Genomic DNA, 22,000 nt, shown 5'->3' on the forward strand with positions numbered 1-22,000 from the left:
CTTATTTTTTAAATTTATTATTAGTTTTTTACTTTTCTTTTAAAATTGTTATTATTGTGGTGACTGTTGTCGGCCAGAGGAGGATGGGCCCCACCTTTGAGTCTTGGTTCCTCTCAAGGTTTCTTCTTCATACTCTAGGGAGTTTTTCCTTGCTACTGGGGGCTTGGACTCGGACATTTGTAACACTGCTTTGTGACAATTTCTGTTTTAAAAAGCGCTACATAAATAAATTTGATTTAATTTACTATGATACACCATTCAAAAATGTCATATTCATGTGACTCTGTTTAGGAAGTTACAGATATATGGACTTAATCCCCCTGTGCTGCTGAACGGATGGCTTTAATGCAGCTAGTGAGTCATTAATATGTCAACAAAAGAATAAATAAATGAATTGAACATTTAATATCAGTCTGTTCAGAGTATGACACACCTGAGTGTGTGCTGCGTTCCCAATGCCTTTACAGATTACAGCGGAGTATCTCATTTCTTGATAATCCTGCGGAAACCCAAACGCTTGGTTAAATGAAGAAAGCTGCTGAGGTCATTAGAGTGGAAGTAATGTTTGTGCATATGGAGTGATATGCAGTGTTAGCTCAGTGGTTAAGGTACTCAGCTAGTAATTAGAAAGCTGCCAGTTGCCACTGTTGGGCCTCTGTGCAAGGCCCTTAATCCTCAATCGCTTAAATTGTATTCAATTATAACTAAATTGCTTTGGATAAACGTGTGAGTTAAATGTTGTAAATGTTATATATTGGCTTTCTGTATTTCTGAACTATTTCTGATTGCTTACTTCTGTTTTGTGCCCCTCCTGGATTTGTCTGCCTGGATATTTTGTCTCTCTGGTTTTCAACCTGGACTTTAGTTCCTCTCTGTGATGCTCCCTGGCTCTGTTTATCCTATAGTACTGGTTCTGATCCTTGCCTGAGTTTGACTGTGTTGGATTATCCTTTTCTGATTAAAATCACATTTAATTTTATCCTCGAGCATCTGGCTTTCTCTGAAACATCAGTGTCACTGGAGTGAATGTGACATTGTTCCTCAGAATCCCTGCTGAGTCAATTAGTGATTGACTGATTAAACCATGAAGTTCAGAGCTGGATCACAGCAGAACTTAAAGCCCATGAATCTCAAAAAGTAGCATGGTCGTGTGTGTGTGTGTGTGTGTGTGTGTGTGTGTGTGTGTGTGTGTGTGTGTGTGTGTGTGTGTGTGTGTGGGCTGTCCAACCTTCCTGATCAAGTGTGTAGTGACCAAGAGCTGAATTATACACAGAATGAACAAGTGAGGAATAAATAAACAAATAAACAAGTGAGCACATTTCCACTCATTACTAATAACCACCTGAGAAATAAATATAACTTCTTCAGATATTATATATACATATATGAAGAAGATTCCAAGTTCCACATCCTGAAAAGCACCTTACTTGTAAGAGATCTTCTTCACACTCCATTTAGGCATCACTGTTTGGTGCAACAGGACAAAAGCAACAAACACAACTGGCACATCTGGGTGATGCTGTTGAATGTGCAGGTTCATGTGTTTTAGCACACACACCCTACAACACCAACACACTGTCCTCGTCCACCACTCAGGTCGCTGGGAAACTTTCCCACACAGGTGATTTGAAAGAAACAGCTCATAGTGTTAATGATTCAGTAAATGTCGCTAACAAGTTTGAGCTACATTTAGCCTAGCATGTTGCTAGCTTGCTAATAGCTTACAGCTTAAGGTTTGGAGTGGAAATCGCAGATGTGAAGTTTGATTCCACATTATGTTCATCAGCCTTCACACTTAGGCTACTGTGTACTCTCCGTATGACTGCATACAGTGAATTGTAATGTGTATGGGGTGATTTGGGATGAAAACACATACCATGACACTCCTAATATTTATATTTTAGTATAAGTATATAGGTAATAATGTCATATAAAGCTGTAGCAAGCCAACTGCCTCAGCTACAACAGCAAAATAAATTCACTTTGCAGAACCTTTTCAACGCAGCTCTACTGCCCGAAGCAACCACCTCCTATGACCAGCCTACATATGAACCCTTTCACACCAAGAACTGGACCAGAGTCGCCTGTTTGGGATAAAAGGCGATTTTCACATTTGGTGTTTTTGCTCGAGTCTGAGTGAGACTGTTTCCATGTCACTGATCTGGTTTCACACTGTGTACAATTCTGCAGAACCATCTGCTCTACTTTGGAGTTCAACCCCGGTCCTAAAGAGAAAGTAACAGACAGTGACATCCAACTGCTGTCAGTGAACTGCACCACACACCTTCATGATGTATGTGGTTATCAGTGGGTATAAACAGAAACCACAACTCTCTGTCTTGCTTTGGCTCTTTATTTATGAAACAGTAATAGACTTTCACAGTGGAAGTGATGCGTACAGACAACGGATGGCATTTGACTATAAAATGACCTGCTTAACATAAAAATGTGCTACAATTTAAAAAATAAATATCCAAAAATGCTTCAACAGAGATACACAAATAAAATGAAGAAAAACCATTCTGCTGAAAAAATCCGTAATGTAATAAAACATAATAAATTGTTTTTATTATTGTACAGACATATGATACTTGTAGGAAATGATACTTGTAGGAATCACAATTATAGTTGCAGACTGAGAAAATTTTAATTGACGTTTACAGCGTTTAACATTTAGATTTAGCAGTTAGCCTCCTTTCCCAAGCAGAAGATGAAATCAAGAGGAATAAAACCCGAGTACTCTGGTTCTTGGAGTGGCTACACTGTAATATTATCAGTCTTAGTCCTGCCCCTGTCACTGTTAGTCCTCCCCCTACAATTCCTAACTTATGCCAGTCTGAAACCACACCTGAAATAACTAACTAGCAGTTAATTAGTAATTACCAATAGATACAGCAAATTATACAAAGACAGCACTGAAACCAAGACAGAAGAACATAACAGTTCATTGGCTCCCATACAATAAAAGAGTGTGTGTGTGTGTGTGTGTGTGTGTGTGCGTGTGTGTGTGTGTGTGTGTGTGTGTGTGTGTGTTCAGGTTTGTTAATTTAGTTTGATTTTGACATTCTGTATTATCTCCATTATCCATTGCTCTGGGTGCTGGTCTGGTGGTGTTTATATGGGCTAGAGTAGAATACATCACATCATCCTGCAGAAAATATCACAATTACAAAATATTAGCACACATAGAATAATGCACACCCTGTTGAGTGGATTAATACAAGTGTTAATGCAATAAATGTATTGTATTGCAGAGGTGTTAATTGTAATATACATTTAATCCATAACTGCACATGTAAATATAATTTATGCAAGCATGTGTGTAATCTGTTTTATACATTCACAAACATTTAAACACTCACCAGCCACTTTAATAAAGACCTGCAGTCTGCAATTTAATATGTGCACATGTCTTACAGGTGTGCACCACTGTTTAGTGTGTGACCACAGGAGCACTGCTGAATGGATCCTACCTGGATGGTAGACCACTCTCAACAAACAAGTGTATCTGCAGTGGTAGTGTCTTTAGGGCATGTATGAGTGTGTAACAAGAAAAGCAGTGTGTCTGAAGTTTATACACAAGCCTGTGGAACTGCACACAGGTATATAATGCAGCTAGAAGATAACTGGATGTAGTTTAAAGGTGATCCTAATAAAGTGACTGAGGAGAGTAACCACATATATACATAACCTAAACTTTTTAATACAAATGATAAATGTGTGTTGATCAATTTTTCTTTAGTTAATGAGTGCTTACTGAAGAGATCTTGAAAACTAGTCTGACCAAAATGAATTTTTCCAGTACGCAAAATATACGCAGATGACGTACTGCTGCGGCCAAATAATCCAGTACGTGACCAGGCCTGTCTCCGTGGTGTACTGCATGCAACTGTGGTGGTAAATCACAAGTGGGTAGAACTTCATACGTTCACTTGACCTCTTAGTATGGTTTGTGTTTTTTACACACTGGATATTATGCATCATACTACTACAGGGAACAGTAAACAGTATACAGTATATAATGAGTCCAGTATGCAGCATACAGTATGTAGTAAGCTATTTTGTATATGGCCCAAAGGTTTCTTGCCTCATGTCGGTGTTACATGAAGGGATTGGCCGGCAATTACATTATTTTCCTTTTCCCCGGATGGCAGAGACATGTTTTGTTCCTTTAGTTTAAAACTAAAGCTGCTAATGTTACTAACAAACTCTGGAAGCCAACAGCAACAGCAGGTAACAGTCGTTGTAATTAAGTTGGACACTGGAGGTCAACAGCAACCCAAGTCTAACCTTAGTACATAATGGTCTTCATACATAAGTTAGATCACTACATGTCCACAAAACTTTCTTAACCTGCTCAAACCTCATCCAGATTGTAGTGAGAAGTTTATTCACTTTTCTAGTTCACAGTGAGTCATACTGCACATTGACTAGTCTGTGAGACCTTTATTAAGATCTGGATGCAGTTTGAGCTGGTTGAGAGTCATCTGTGGGCATGTATTTATGAAGGTTAGATTTGGGCTGCTGATGACCTCCAATGTTTGTTAGCAAGCTTAAACAGAATTGCACTCAAAATAATTTTGTCTAAGTGGAAAAATAATGTAAATTAGACTTTTCACCTAAATACTCCTTTAAATGCCTGAGCTGTCTATTAAAATATTTCCCCTCTGGTGCTCTGAAACAGACACTACAGGTAACAGAAGCGTTACTGCATGTCACATGGTCATCACTAGTTAAAGGCCAGCAGACAACTACCGTTAGCTAGTAGGTAGTGAATAGTCAAATAAAAAAGAAATACAATTAAAAACTTTAGTCGACTTTAGTTTTTTAGCACTGATTCAGGCACAATTTAGGTAATTGCTCAATTTTAAAAGTATTGTTTTAGCAATGACATCAGAAAAAAACCCCAAATGATACACAATCCTACTTGCAGAAAGTACGAAACGTGACATATGCCATTTATCAGTCAGCAGATTCATTTTCCAGACTGTTTGTTCACACCTTTTTATATGGTATGTCACGGAGACGTGTATCTGCATGGCTGTTTCTTCTGTGCATGTTGTTCATGGATTCTAATAAAATGACACCTTTTTGATAAACCATTTTGCATGACGCTGATATGACCTGTTAGGATGTTTATCTCCTGTCCCTCTCATCCCTCTAACCTTTCTGGCACTTTTCTACTACTTTGGTTGATTCAGAAGTTACTTCTGAGTGCAGTGAGGTGTCTAAAAAGGCCCAGTAGCATAAAGGTACTGCTATAGAGCAGGTGATCATAATAAGGTTATCATCAAGCATATAGCATACACACACACACACACACACACACACACACACACACACACACACACACACACACACACACGCAATGCTTAACATCTCTAGCTACAACAGTCATAAGTGAATGACTGCTGAAAAGTCACTGGTAAACTACAGCACATTAGGCAAATAAAACTACTCTGTGAAACTACAGAATATTAAACAATTAACTGCTCTGCTAAACTACAGCATATTAGATGATGTCATACTGTCTGTTATAATTTAGCAATCAGAATCGACTGTGTGCACTGCAGTAAAGACTGTAGTGAAGTTCTCTGTGCAGACAAGAATAAGGCCCTTAAAGTTTTTCCATACTTTCAGAAACACATGACCTCTCACGAGTACCTGCATGCCTTTCACTGGGTCTTAACATGCAGAAACTAATCACTAATCCAAGCTCTGACACGGTAGAACAGATCTGTGTACTGAATCAGAGTTCACTGATATTATAACATGGATGTGTGACGCCCACCCGTGTCTGCTGATCTCTCCTCTGTCCTGTTTGACCCTTTCTGCTCACCGTCTGTTCACGTCTCTGAACTACAAAATTAACTCAGTGTGAGATGGACAGATATGTATGTATTTATTTATATACAGATTTTATTATCAAGAGCATCTCACATGTTTATCAGTATGTGTGCTCTCTGGGAAGCAAACCCATGACAGTGTGTTATCAGCACTGTGCACTACCTGTCTACCAGGTGAGCAGAGGTCTGTATTACTGGATAATATTGTACAGAGAACTTCACACTGAGACCTGTTATAATTGTCTGTGAACTTGAATAGGAGTGTGTTTGTTTGTGTGTGTGTGTGTGTGTGTGTGTGTGTGTGTGTGTGTACCTCTGTATCTCCAGCAGATGACTCCTCCTCCCGTCAACAGCAGTAAACCCCCCACACCAGCTAAGATGGTATGACGTGTGTACAGTGAAGAATTGTCTGCAATTCCTGCATGTGGGAATGTAGGAAGCAGAATTAAAATGTGATGTATTATTTGTCATAAGCATTCAATACAAATGTTTTTTTGGCACAAAAACAAAGAGGATGGAGCATGAATGAGTCTCTGTATCTCTACAATCTGAAATTACACATTTTGGCATTATACTTGATTGAGAGTTGATAATATTGATATTGATTATTATTGATAATATTATTAGTAATTAATAAAAGTTGACATTGTCAATGTCATTAAGACTACATTTGTAGTCCTTTAACCATTTTCAGATGTTATTGTAGTAGTAGGTTTAGAATGAAGCTGTTGGACTTGTTTTGTCAGTGTGCACTGGAGTTCCAGGCATTTATTAGTGTATCTCTGTCTCTCTCTCTCTCTCTCTCTCTCTCTCTCTCTCTCTCTCTCTCTCTCTCTCTCTCTCTCTCTCTCTCTCTCTCTCTCTCTCTCTCTCTCTCTCTCTCTCTCTCTCTCTCTCTCTCGGCATAGCCGCCCACTTCACCTCCTGTAACATCTCTGTTGTACTGGAACTGACAATCTTTCATTGTTATTCTACCAATCCCAGTGTCTGCCTTTGTCTGTCCCCATTCCTGTCTTTGTAACTGTCCCAATCCCAGCTGTGGTTCGGGTTCCTGTTATCCCGTATCCCGTGCTCCTACTCTCAGCCGGGCTCCCGTCCATCCCACTGCCCAAGCTGGAACCCAGTCGTCTCCTGTCCAGCCTGCTGTCAGGTCTCTGGTTGTGGTACAAAGTCCTGTTTCCACCCCTCACCCGATGGACTTGCCCCTTTTTTTTTTTCCTCCTTTCCCACCTGTCCTTGTCCAGGTTCTCCAGACCCTGCTGTGTGACGCCGGGCTCGGGCTCCCTTGTCAACTGTTATGCACGTCAGGAGCCCCGTGTTAAGGAGGGTGTGGGTGCTACTGTAACACCCCTCACCACCATCACACAGGAGCCCCGTGTTAAGGGGGGTGTGGGTGCTACTGTAACACCCCTCACCACCATCACACAGGAGCCCCGTGTTAAGGGGGGTGTGGGTGCTACTGTAACACCCCTCACCACCATCACACAGGAGCCCCGTGTTAAGGGGGGTGTGGGTGCTACTGTAACACCCCTCACCACCATCACACAGGAGCCCCGTGTTAAGGGGGGTGTGGGTGCTACTGTAACACCTCTCACCACCATCCTCCTCCCCATGTGCTCCTTTGTTTGTTTTTGTTCCTCCACATGCTTTGTGTTGTTCATGCCCTCACACAGGGGTCCTGTGTTTCCCCTTTCACTTACCCCCGTCACCTGGGTCTAGTCTCACCCTCATTATTTACCCTATAAAGCCCAATCCTGTACAACCACTAATGTCAGTTATTTTGCCTTAATCGCTTGTATGACATTGTGTATGCAACATTAGCACAGTACGTTCATGTGCGCTTTCATTTTCATTAAAAAAAAAAAAAAAACACATCACACCAGGCTAAGTCACGCTTGCATCCTGCCCCACACTCTTTAATTTAAACCAATGCGTGTTACCGCCATTGGTAGTCGATGGACTGAATGTCTTATAACCATTTGGTGACGTCTGAAGCTGCAGGGCTCGCTCTCTCTCTCTCTCTCTCAGTGCATTTCAGTTCAGTAAGCTTTACTGGCGTGACCATATACCACTATAGTATTGTAGTATTGCCAAAGCAGCATTATAACATGAACATTACACAACATTACAACCTTTGCAATTATGGAAATTAAGAATTCTGTTATGATAAAGAACTTGAAGAGAAACTGTAATTGGTCTGAAATAATAATAATTGGAAGAAGTAAAAGGGAAGAAGTGAAAAGAAAGAGAAATAAATAATAAGGATGGAAAATAATAAATAGTTAATAATAATAAATAGTTAATAATAATAAATAGTTAGGTAACTTTTATAAACTGGGTAATATAGTCTGTTTGTGTGTGTGTGTGTGTGTGTGTGTGTGTGTGTGTGTGTGTGTTTGGGTGGGTTAATCACTGTCCCTCATCTTATGGCAGGCAGATATGCATCACCCAGCTAAAGCGCTGCTTTCCTTCTTTTCGCCCAGTAGGATGGGCAGTTTCAGTGTTAGACAGACACTTAAAGTTGGGGTGGACCGTCTCAGATTTTGTAAAATAAATTTGCCATATTTGGATGAATTTTTCACATTCAGTGAGGAAGTGCAGCTCTGTCTCTAGAGTATCATATTTACATTGCTGGCAGAGTCTCTGTTCTCTGGGCAGCCATGACATTTATATCGGCTGGTCTGGACGGCCAGGCTGTGTTCTCTGAGTCTGGACTTTGTCAACGTGGTTCTGTGTTTAATGTCAGTCACTGTGTACAGGTCGTCTGCTACAGTGTACTGACGTTTTAGGGCCAGATAACATTGCATTTTGCTTTGTGCTTGTGTTTGTGTTCCAGTGGGTGATGTAGTTTAGTTTGTGAAGTGTAATAATTTGGTTTGGTCTGACTGTACTTCGGACTGGTCCTGATGTGTTAGTGTTAGTGTGTGTTAATGAACAGCACCAGCTGTGAGAGGAGACTCTTCTCTGCTCTTATTTTTCTTTTTTTCTTTTTCTTTCTATCTCTCCCTCTCCCCCTCCCTCCTTTTCTCTCTCTCCCCCTCCCTCCTTCACTCTCCATTTCTCCCTTTCTCTCTCTCTCTCTCTCTTTTTGGGAGTGAATGAATTAGGGGCTCCTGGGTCGAGTCTCTTCCTCTCTCTCTCTCACAAGTACATGTAAAATGGCTGTTATTACATATGACATAATTATTATTATTATTATTATTATTATTATTATTATTATTATTATTATTATTATTATTATTATTATATATGACATACTTAATTATTATATATGACATACTTAATTGCTGCAGGTCCAGTCACCTGATGGTACTGATGGTACCAGCCAACTGATGATGGTACTGGAAATCACTAAGAGATTTCCCAATAGATGTTGGTATGATGGATGCATGACCATCAAGATATAAGATGTAAATGTCTGATTATACTGATTATAGATTGTCTTTGCCTCCCTCTCACTCCCTCCCTCCTTCCTTCTCTCCCTCCCCACTAAAGTTATTACCACTAACATTACCACTAAAGTTACTAATAACATGTGACTAATCTTGTTTGAAGCTTCAAACATCACAGATACACAGGATGACGTTGAGACTGTTTCATAGGTTTGGCACTCTCCTATAACTTGGAAGCTTTATCTTTTTATTAAAAAATTGGAAATGTGCAAATTATAGAACCCAAAAGGGAGGGTAAATGTTTCATAACGTCAACCTGTTGTCTCCCAGTATAGTTTTGTACTATGTTTTCACATAAAAAGGGAAACAATGATTTTAAACAAATTACTGCAGAATTTAATTACTAAACATCATTACTGATCATTATTTTTTTGATGATGGAGTGTTGTATAGTTCATAGTTCTGCGCAGTTTTGAATCAATGGCTGCAGTAATTTCTGAGAACCACCAGGTGTCGCTGTTTTCTCACCAGCTTTCAATGCTCCAAAGCTTCGAATCATTTAGCAGTACAATAAGGAAGAACCTCAAACGCTTCACAGGACTTCGTCTGCACATCATTTCCAAAAAGGAAGTAAAAACACATCTGCAGATAAAAACACAGCTGCATTCCACAACACACTACACACAGCTACAGCAGTAACGCTGCTACACATCTTATACACTCTACAAAACTACAGTGTACTGAATGCTCTGAAAACTGCAGGTCAGACTACAGTCTGTCTGTGGGAATCACCATACAACTATGACCTGGAACTCTACAACTCTCTCAGTAGAACTCCACTGAAATTCTCCACCCACTAATATCCACAGTAGAGGGGAAGTGTGTTCAAATGCAAAATAAATTATTCCTCCACTTCTTTCTCTCTCACATACAGACTAAATCTAACAGTGAAACAGTGTCTTTCTAGTGTCATCACTTCCTCCTGAGCTTCCCAGTGTTCAGTCCCCATCCTCAGTAAAGTGATCCTGCAGTAAGAAGTAGTGCTACACAGTGATCCCCCTCAGCACTGTTTGGTCACATCATTTCACTCCTGCACTTAGTGATCAGAGGACCAAACTGAATGTGTAGCTTAGCAAATATTAGAGAGATCAGACAGGAAGACCTCTAGACTACATGCTGATCAAAAAAAAGATTGATCATTTAATCAGGTAAACATGAGGATGGTCTGATAACGTTCATATTATTAATGAAGTACAGGTGAATGCAGCAGTCTATGATCATGTTGTAGTTTTCATACTATTAAGTAAAAACTACTTAAGAGAAGCTATGAGAGCCACCACTGAGACAGAACCACTAAAGGAGTCAGCATGGGGTTGTGCTCCTTATGTCCAGCGTGGCTCTGTGACTCCTTTGTGACTGTGACTGTGAGGACCATCACTAAACACATTTGCTAATTACAACAGTTTCTGATAATGGCAGCCATCTAAAGACCACTTTGGAGGTGGACAGTACAATGTCCCCACAACCCAACAGTTATCACAGGAAGCATAAATTTTTTCTCTCCTTTCTCTTTGGTATTTTGTCAAAATCTATTTAACAACTGTTTGATGATGGTGAATATCTGTAACATAACTAATTTAGGCTGTGGGCTAGTGTGCACTGCAGTGTAACAACAACAAAGTAAAATAAAAACTGGAAAAAATGACCAAAAACATCAAAATAGTAATAAATATATGTATAAATTAGAGAAAAATAGGGAGAGTGGGCATCCTTGCCTAGTGCCTTTGTGCTTTGTGACATTTTGTGATGTTATTATATTAGCACTGATCGTGACCTTTGGTGTATAAAGGATTTTACAGAATGCATTACATTAGTACTTACTGTGGCCTTAGGTGTGGTGTTAAAAGATTTTACGCACTGTGAGGAGAAAAACGTCCAGTTTCCTTTATCAAAGGCCTTCTCTGCATCCTATGACTACAGCATTTTGTAATATGTGGAGTGAAGTGTAATGCATTAAGTTAAGTAGTCTACCATATTAATGGTTGAATGAAACCTTTGATGAAACTGGTTTGATCAGGGTGTATCAGTGATGGAATAATATGTTCTAATCTAATGGCTAATACTTAGATTTTTTTTTCTCATTTTTTGTTTCCATCTTTCCAAGAGAGGATATAGAGGTTTACCTAGAGTTGGGTTTGTACTTAGACATGCAGATTTCATTAAAAGGACTGATTATGGACCGACTTTAGTAAAACGTGTTCAGAGCTGTAGACCAATACCACAGTCTGACTGCTGTCCAAGGTGCTGAACTGGCACCCTTCAGCCAGGTTCAGAACCTGTGCTGTACACAGCTGCCCTCTATATGGCTGCCCAGTGAGACCCAGACAGGAGCCCCTGGTGCTTCCTCAGCTGTAGCTGTAGCCACTCACCTTCCCATCTCACCAAATACACCAAAAGGTCTTTAGAGGGGGCGCATATCCTACATTTATCCTTTATTTTATAGTTTTCTTTGGTGTCCTCTTACAATGTTTGTTTGGCTTAATCTTCCAAAAAAAAGTCAGTTAATAATTCAGTTTTACACAACAATTTTCTAACCTCCCTTTATCCCTAAGAATTAAACAGACAGTTCCTGTTGCTGTGCCTTTAAGATGTAAGATAAATGAGCTCTGTTCTGATTGGCTGCCCTGTATTGTGCTTCATTTAAAAGCAATAAGAGCTGAAATATGTCTGAAAACTGCAAAGTAAGTGGTAGAGGTTAAACTGCTGTAGGCCGAAGAGGCGGAGATAAGTAAATGAGCTGGTTCTCATGACATCAGAGAAACAGGGATTTTCAAAACGGGATATTTTACAGATTAGATTCCATATATGGTCCATAAGGAATGGGAGCTGGACCAGTTGTCTTGCCAAACGTATTTATTCAACACTAGTCCAACTCTTTATCCTGTAGGTAGTGAGCTCTGCCCCTCATGAGGTCTCCATGGTCGTATAGAGTAGTACTGTCCTGGATTTGATGGATATGTTAGAATTCATGAGATCAGAACTCACTGTAGCCTCTCCACCAAATCCACCCCCACTTCCCACTTAGTAAAACACACAGAAGCACCAAACACATACATCATACACCACATGTAAAGGACTGTACCACATATACAATCAACCACAATGAGGTGTGACCTCTGTCACAGGCAGCTGGATACAGAAGTGGGTAGCAGACAAGAGATGCATCATACACAGAATGAACAAGTGAGGAATAAATAACACAAACACAAATAAACATGTGAGCACATTTCACATACCAAACCATAAATAAAACAACAACAACAAAAAATTGTTTTTATAAATGTAATGTCTTATAGAGCAAAATGATTCTTGTAAGAGTGACAATACTCTGTTTCTTAACTTTGTCAGTCTTAGTAATGTCCCTACAATTCCTACCTTATGCTGGTCTGAAGTAACTAATTAGCAATTAACAAGTAATTAGCACCGGTTCCTCTCTACCGGGCCGAACCACAGCGCAGATTTCAGTGCCAATTAACGGGAAAGATCGGCGAAGAAGCAAATTTACTTGCCAACAGCAAAGATAGCTAATAGGATTTGTAAATAAGTCAGATAGCGAGCTACATGTCCTCAAACCTCATCCAGGTCGCTTCCCGGTGACGTGTTTCTTCACTTGTCTAGTTCACAGTTATACGACCCACGGACTAGTCTGGGAGACATGTGGTTTGATCAGCTTGAGAAATGTTTGTGGTCATGTATTTACGAAGGCTATATTTGAGTTGCTGTTGACTTCCAGTGTTTGTTAGCAACATTAGGATTTAACAGCTTTTGTTCTAAACTAAAGAGGCAAAAATTTGATTTCAAACATTTCTTAGTCGATAGACCGAATCTGGGATAAGTGGTGAGCTGCTACTCTCAGCTGATCCCAGATATAAATACCTTTGTGCAAATGAACGTATGAGTATGACAACACCTGTAGAGAGAAGGTAACACTCACCATCAGCAGCGTGGAGCACAAGGAGCAGATAAACACACACCTGCATTCTTACTGAGTTACACGCACACTACACACAGCTACAGAAGGACTGCTGATACACACCGTACACTCTTCAATACAGTCTACTGAATGACTTCACAAGTACACTTATATTGGAGAGGAAGTGAATTCAAATGAAACTCTGACAAACTTCTATCCACAACACACACACACACGCGCACACACACACACACACACACACAGACACACACACACACACAAACACACACACACACACATGCTTCCTTTCTGGGTTTGTGAGTTTAATTAAAATTCCGCTGTGCTGTTCCTCTGAGTGGTGTGTGAATGACATATTTACGTCTTTCACTCACCAATGAAGATTGTCAAACAGTCTCCAAATCCTCATCAGTGTCAATTATCCAGTTCTAAACTTCATGGTTTAATCAGTCAATCACTAAATGACTCTAGCAGCATAAATTCACTCCAGTGACTCCAGGTTAAATATTGTTTTCTTATTTAGTCCTAAGTTATTCTGATGTCACTGTAGTCATGGCTACCAGTTTACAGATGTGAGAATTCCCAGCATGCACCTCTTCCTCCTCATATATGTATTGCTAATCTGGGTGCACTGGGTACTATGTGTGAAATGTGCTCACTTGTTTATTTCTGTTTGTGTTATTTATTCCTCATTCGTACGTAACACACACACACACACACACACACACACACACACACACACACACACACATAAACATGCACAGCTTCTGCAGGATGGCCAGACCCACATTTGAAGGACCTGGATAAAGACATAATTTTACAAACATAGTAAATGTACATTCAAAGTGATAAACCTGCTAAAGTGATACACCCCTACCCACCACAAAATATATATATATATATATATATATATATATATATATATATATATATATATATATATATATATATATATATATATATATATATATACACACACAAGCACCCACACACACCACTGTGGCAACAGCTACCAGTTTACCGATGTGAGTGTTCCCAGCATGCATCTCTTCCTCCTCACATATATATTGCTAATCTGGGTGCACTTTGGTGAGATGTGTGAAATGTGCTCACTTGTTTATTTCTGTTTGTGTTATTTATTCCTCACTTGTTCATTCTGTATATGATGCAGCTCTTGGTCCACTTGGTCAGGAAAACTGGACAGCTCATGCAGATACACACACACATACACATGACCATGCTACTTTTTGAAATTCATGGGCTTTAAGCTCTGCTGTGATCCAGCTCTGAACTTCATGGTGTAATCAGTCAATCACTAACTGGCTCAGTAGGGATTTTGAGGAACAATGTCACATTCACTCCAGTGACACTGTGATGTTTCAGAGAAATCCAGATGCTCGAGGATAAAATTAAACATGGTTTTTTAATCTGAAAAGGATAATCCACCACGGTCAAAACACAGGCAAGGGTCAGAGCCTGTACTATAGGATAAACAGAGCCAGGGAGCATCACAGAGATGAGCTACAGTCCAGGTCAAAATCTAGAGAGACAAAATATCCAGGCAGACAAATCCAAGAGGGGCAAAAAATAGAAGTAAGAAATCAGAAATGGTTCAGAGATCCAATCAGATAAAACATTTACCTGATGTTTTTATCCAAAGCAATTTACAGTTATGACAATTTGAGCTATTGTAGGTTAAGGGCCTTGCTCAGGGGCCCAACAGTGGCAACATAGCAGCATAGACAATGCACAGACAATACAAGTGGCAATATTTCCCAAAATGTCTCTCACAGGCAGTACTACTCTATCCTCATTCGTGTTGTCCTTCTGCTGCTGGGACTCATCCTACTGGACGGAAAGAGGTATTTACATATACCAGTACACACACACAAACACACAAATACATGTATACACATCAATAACTAGACCCACACACCTTATAAAATCAAAGCCCATCCTCCTCTGGCCAACAACGGTCACCACAATGATAATTTAGTAACAATTTTATGAGAAAAATAAATAAATAATAATAAAATGAAAAAATAAGCAGTTAATGTCTAGTCTGGTTCTCTAGAGGTCTTAGTCTTGTCCAAATGTGTGCACATGTCCGAAACCCATCCCACAAGAGAATGTCCATCAAAGGCAACGGAGAATTAGTTGGCTGGGGTGGAGGTGTGGTGGGCTACAACAGGGGACATCAGTGGGTGGAGGGAGTAGCCATGGCAGATGAGACGGGTGTAGGCTCAATAACATCATGACATCAGGGGTAGGTGAACCTCAGCAGAAAGAGAGACTAAATTATTAGGCATGTCCACGTACAAGGGTGTGTATATTAGGGAACTATAATGATCATACCATCCCGTGTCGAACAGAAGAGGATGAGCCTGGATTCTCGATCTCTTAAAGCTGATTTATGTAATTGTTGCCTTGTGATAACACCTGCTGAGAAACCCATTATAAAAATACATTTCTATGGAATTGAATAATGCAAGGCTACAATATAATTTCTAAGGATGGAGTTCCTCATAAAAACACTGTTATTGAACTGATTAAGAATAGCATGGTACTAGGGTTTTGGTTGAGATTATCTGAGGTTATCTGACGTTATCCGGCCAACCCTCGATGGAGACACTGAGCATGTGGTAGGCAAAACTCACATCCTTTTTCTCTTGATGATAAGCCAGTGAAAACATAGTCACTGTGTGAGTAAGTATGTGTGTGTAATGCGAAAACCCACTGGGAAAGCAGTACACAGTCAGGCTAGTCATGCTCTGCACATATGGCTTTATTAAATATGTTTATTTATTTAATTTAATTGGGGGGGTGGGGGTGGGGGGCTCAGGAATGATCTCTCAACACTGGCCTGGTAGCAGAGGCCTGACACATGTGACCTCAGACTCTTTGTCACGTACATAGTCATACATGCTATAACTGGCAGTGAAATGCTTTATGTAACTGCTCTGTCCATGGCTGAGGAGAGATACAGGGTAATGGAGAGTGGTTTAATGAATAAATAAATATGTTATGATGAATGAAGACAGGATGTATACTATGCATATATACAATGTACAATTTCCAGTTTTTACAATTTACAATTCACAGTTTTTTTTTTGTTTGTTTGTTTTGTTTTGTTTTATGATGTTTGTGGACATCATACACAGAGTAGTCCCTTCAGTTCCATCAGTTGGCCTGATTCAGGGCCCAAATGGCCTGCGGGAAGAAGCTCCTCTTCAGTCTCTCTGTGTTGGTCTTCAGGGAGCAAAAGCGCTTCCCTGACCTCAACAGAGAGAAGAGCCTATTGTTGGGATGGGTGGATTCCTTCACAATCCTCCTAGCCTTGGTCTGGCACCACTTGTATTAGGTGGTCTACAGGTCAGGAAGTTCCATATGAAGTTCCGCTCTGCTGAACGCACCATGCTCTGGAGTGCTTGTCTGTTTTGCTTGGTGCAGTTCCCAAACCAGGCTCATGTGAGGATGCTCTCAATAGTGCATGCCAGGGAGTTGGTGTGGTGGGACCAGGACAGGTCCTGCGAGATGTGAACTCCAAGGTACCTGAAACTGTCTACTCTCTCCACCGTGGTTCCATTAATCCTAACAGGTTGGTAGTGCCGCTCCTGCTTCTTGCTGCAGTCCACAATCAACTCCTTTGTCTTGCTGACGTTTAGGAGGAGATTATTTTCCTGGCACCAGTTTTCCAGGTGTTTAATCTCCTCCAGGTAGGACCTCTCATCGTTGTCCGAGATCAGACCCATGACGACAGTATCGTCAGCAAACTTGGCATTGATGGTAGAGCTGGAAGTGGCCACACAGCGTAGGTGTACAGTGAGTAGAGCATGGGGCTTAGGACACAACCCTGGGGAGCTAAAGTGCTGAGGGTGAGGGTGGATGAAACACAGTTGCCCACCCGTACTGATTATGGTGTCTCATGTGAGTTTTGTCTCTTACCCCTCCCAGTAATTGTTCCCAGATATTCCCTGTTTGTCTCCTGCTGTATAAATACCCTAATGCTAATGTCTGCAGTCATGGTCAGTGTATGACCCTACTTTCATGTAAATACTTGTGTCATGAAATAACTCAGCTCAGTGAATACATCAAATATAACATCCAGGCTCCTCTTTTACAGCAGTGTTCTTAATCTATTAGTGGTGTGAGAAAAATATGGTTTGTGGACTAAATTGTGGTAGAAAAGTATTAGATATGTGTATGCATTTTAATGTGAATATGTGCAGTTTTTAAAGTCAATAAACATTTTGGTCTCAAAACACCTTATGAACACCCCAGAAAAAGGAGGAGACTGTTCTGGTCTGAGAGCTCAGGATGTCTGACGTCTGCTGCGGTTTCATTTCTCACAGTTCCAACCAGTGGGCAGTGGGTACCAGATCAGAGTCTAAAGCCCATTTTAGACCAGAAGTGACAACCGTGTTGCTTCTGTCCCTCTGCAGCTAAACTGTGGTCACACACTCACAAGCTCAGTTTCCTTCTAGTCTATTTCTTGCCTTATGCCATGACAGGCTTATCAGTGGTTTCTAGCTAGAAATAGTACAAAATACTACTTTTATTCGGTAAAGTGTAGTTTAATAATCAAAACAGCACAACTCTGACTGCTGGGTCTATTCTAACGTGAAATTGGGATAAAGGATGATGTTTTAAACACAGACTAAAACTAGAACTAGGCTCCAGTGTGTTCTCAATGGCAGGTCTAGTTTGAATTTAATTTAGTACAAAACAGGTTTAGTATGTGTAGGACTGGTATGGTTACTGATAATTTGGGGAATATTGTGTACTGTGAGAAGAGATGTCAGTACTTCACTGAGAAAAGGGACTGCTCATGTACTACCCAAACCATGTCTATGTTCAAAGGCTGATTAACAGAGTTTATCAAAGTTCAAATAGGTTCTTATTGTGTCTTATTGTTTTTGACCCATTCAGTAAATTCAGAACTTCATATTACTCACAAAAAATCTTAAAGAACTTTTCTACATAAGCAATGGTCAAAAGAAATTATTGTGATGTGGAAACTGAAAAACCAAACAAAAAGCAGGTCCTCTCACTATCTATAAATTCTTAAATGTGTGTGTGTGTGTGTGTATGTTTGCATGCTTATAGACTCTGAAGACAAAGCACACAGCATTCTGTAGTGACAGTGCATAATAGTTCAAAGTATATTTACCAATAAAACAAATTTGATACAATGAATAAAATATTAAGTACACAGGACAACATAAGACAGTGCAAACCTAAAATATATCAAGCTATGAAAAAGTAGTGCAAAAATTTGTATATGCGCAAGCTTTGAGGTGATTAACTCTATAAACTGCATTTTAAAACTATAAACTTAGAAAGAGGAGTTTGAGAATAAGAGCGATGGGATAATATATGTCTGTTTGTTTCTCTCCTCTACATCAGACTCCACCCCCTTTGCTTTATAATGAGCATGTGTGTCTCCTATATGGTTTCACAGATGCAGCATCATGGTCAGTGTGGGATTGTAGGATACATCACAAAGGAAGAAACAACCAGAGACCTCACAGGTCAAAGGACATGATGGCACTGTGTGTGGTTTTGTATGTCTCCGTAAAGCTGGTGATGTGAACTTGAAAATAAACATAAGAGCTCTGGCCAAGTTCATTTGTTCCCAGTTCCTCTCTGCTGGGTGGACATTAGGGTCTGGAGTAATGAAGTAATGCTGTGAGAATTCTGGAGTCAGTGTATGTCCACAGTGGTAGTGGAGATCTAGGTGTAGAGTTGTCAGTGTGTGCTGGGAGTTCAGTGGTGTTTCCATAGAGACAAGGATGCTAAGTTTGTGTTTTCTCTTTACTGTACTTCCTCTCACTAAAGGTGAGTGTGAAATTTTCTCTTAATGCTGAGTGACATGAAACTGTACATATATGTGATAATCTAAAAATGTTATTAAAGTGAGTTGAATCATTCAAGATTTATTTGGCTGAATTAGAATCATAACCTGGCTGGTTTTAGAATGAAAATATGATTAAAAGGTCCAGAATGCAAACAAACAAAATATTTGCATGAAGTAAAATTTATTAATCAGAAATAAATCAAAAAGTCAAAAGATGTTCAGAAAATGAAAAGACAGGTTGGGGAAAATGAAGGGAAAAAAGAAATACAAAATAAATTGGTAAAAAGACCTGGGAAAAGTTAAAGAGTAGGGCTAATTTTGTTGGAGCGCTTGGCACAGGACAAGGTGCTTTTTATAGCCTGCCATGCTCGTCTGAAGAAGATGCGTACTCTCTTCAACTTCTTGCATTCTGAGCCTTTATATTTGAAATAAAAGTAGAATTTTTAAACTGGTGTCCATGGAGTGGATGTATGTAAACTCTGATTATTGATGTGGTGCTTTGATGCTACTCACCAGCTGGGGTGTTCTCCACTTTGACTGCCTCTGTAATAGATTCCCCTACTCCACCCAGATCCTCTCTTACATCTACAGATGTTGTTTTTTTCCCCAAAAAATCAATAAAAATGCAATTACATAACAAAGTACAGGAACATATTTAAAGTGAGCAAACATCATGTCCTACTGTGTGTTCTTAATGTAAAGCTAGATTTATGCAAGAAAGTACATCTGCACCTTCTACATGTACACTGTGGTCCAAAGAGCAAATCTCTCCCGTTGACTCTATGATCATAATGTGTTCAGCAGTTATGCTCCGGATGGTACGAACCTCCTTACAGTCCTCCTGTTTCTTGAGTGAGAAATGAGAAATAATCAGTGATGAATTGTAAAGGAAATGAATCATCCATTGACCCCACCTGGGCAGTGGAAACTCCACTAATGGACAGCATATTTTGGATTGCCATCTGTACAAGTCAGGAAAATGTGAAGGCAAAATAAATAAAACCGTGGATGCAGTAAAAAAGATGTAGACACTTACACTTTCTCCCAGATTGGCACAGTAATGTTGCTTAAACCAAGCAATGGGAGCAGGGTCTCTATGACTCTTCTGGCTTCTGGTAATAATATTAATAATGAAGTTGTCCCTTGGCATCTAGAAAGGGCAGAAGAAAGCTCTACTGCACTGAATGATAATAAAGCTGTTTAGTTTCTTTTAAAAAGTTGAAACAGTTTGCATGTGTTTTTGGATATTTAAAAAAAACCTTTAATTTTTAAGAATTAAAGATTTAGTCCTAAGAAGTAATTAAATTTGAAATGAAAATTAGGCTTTGATTACAACACAGTTTTCTACAAAACAAGGCTTATTTTACATGCATTTGTGCACAGGATTACCTTTGTACCCCAGTTTCATATCTCTATATGGAAATGAGAAATCAAAGCCTGTAGACTTTATATATTTATATACAGTTATTATGTAACCGAACAAATGGCCACCCGTAGCTCAATTTCTTCTACAAATGTTAATAAATGTGAAACAAAGGTTGTCTGTTGTGCGACAGTGCATAATGGCCACACTCGTGGTCTTACAAAGGCTTTTTTAAAACAAGCGCAGAAGTCACTTTCCCTTGTCTCAGTCAACGCATTTCATCTAATGGAGTTCAGTTACGCGAATATTTTCAGCTACGTCTCCTTTTATTCATCAACGTTTCCTTTTAGTTAGTTCATTCTCTACTCACTTATGCCGCATTTTAAAATATTTGTGTGGTCCGTTAAATTAAACAGCTGAGACGGCCCGAGTGCCGCAGGTCCCACAAACTCCCTTGACGTAGACAGACGTTTATTAGACGAACACGAATAACGAACACAGTGGCGCTCACACGAAACAGACAAGATGAACATGAGCAACGTTGAACACAGCTTACAAACCATAAAATGCACCACGTACGTGAACATTAGCGAGAACACAGACCGACAGGGATACACACACCAACCGGGGTTTAAACACACACAGACATTAGGAGAATAACCCGGTGCAGGTGTGTGTGACTACATAGTCGTGGTTTCACACAAGACCATGAACTCCCACTGCAGGCGGCGGGCCGTACCACGTGGCTAGTGGGGCGGGGAGCTCACTATCAGCCCACTAATTAGTTCTCCGTTCAGTCAAAAGTTCTCTATCATTAAAATGTGTGTTCTCATTTTAAATTCGCATATTGGCTACTTGTTTATAATACGATTCCGTTATCAAATATTTAGTATCTGCCTTTGTAAATAAAACTAAATTCTACTTACGTTTTGTTTTCGCTTCTCAGTATCTCTTATGCGTGAAGAATTGTTTGTAGTCTCTGTTGATGTTTTGTCTAAAATGATCGTCATCGGCAAATCCACTCAATAAACTGATCTGGGGTCAGAAATAGAATGACACACATTATGACATAATGGAGCGCTAAATTCTGTTCAGTGGCTGTTTAGAACAATGAAAAAAGTGCAGCTGAAATGACATTATAGTCTCATATTATAAATCACATTTTAAAATCATTTCCCCCTCTTTACGCTATCATTTTGTTATCAGGCTCAGATTAAAAAATCTAAATAAATAAAGTAAATATAACCTATACATGTAAACTATATATTAATTAATTAGTAATCATTCCACATAGGTACAATTCACTCACTCTGTATTCGTTATAATCCAAAGTCATTTGAACACTCATTAAGGATCAAAATGCAACCTAAACAACAACTATAATAATAAATTCTTAAGAAATTATACAATTTTAACTGAAAATTAGGCTTATTGATCACAATACAATGTTCAACAAAACAAGGCTCATCTTTCTCGGGTGTTTCAGTACCAAGGCTATGCAGTTAGGCAAACACTTTCTTGCATAATATATGCTTATATTATGAAATTGAG

The 22,000-nt window shown here is 39.6% G+C and overlaps 2 long non-coding RNA genes across 3 annotated transcripts in view; one reads left to right on the forward strand and one right to left on the reverse strand.

Moving 5' to 3' along the window:
- LOC145660092 (uncharacterized) overlaps nt 1–22,000 on the forward strand; it is a 302,422-nt gene that overhangs the window by 65,647 nt on the left and 214,775 nt on the right. The gene's annotated exons all lie outside the window — the stretch shown is intronic.
- LOC145660026 (uncharacterized) lies at nt 14,652–20,311 on the reverse strand. Its single transcript, XR_014126246.1, has 4 exons — nt 20,123–20,311; nt 19,819–19,933; nt 19,600–19,671; nt 14,652–15,668 (listed from the first exon to the last, which is right to left on the reverse strand). It is a non-coding gene; the product is annotated as an uncharacterized LOC145660026 (long non-coding RNA).

This window comes from Electrophorus electricus, chromosome 2 (genome assembly GCF_041902795.1).
Source record: "Electrophorus electricus isolate QZ-2024a chromosome 2, ASM4190279v1, whole genome shotgun sequence".
Classification (NCBI taxonomy): domain Eukaryota; kingdom Metazoa; phylum Chordata; class Actinopteri; order Gymnotiformes; family Gymnotidae; genus Electrophorus; species Electrophorus electricus.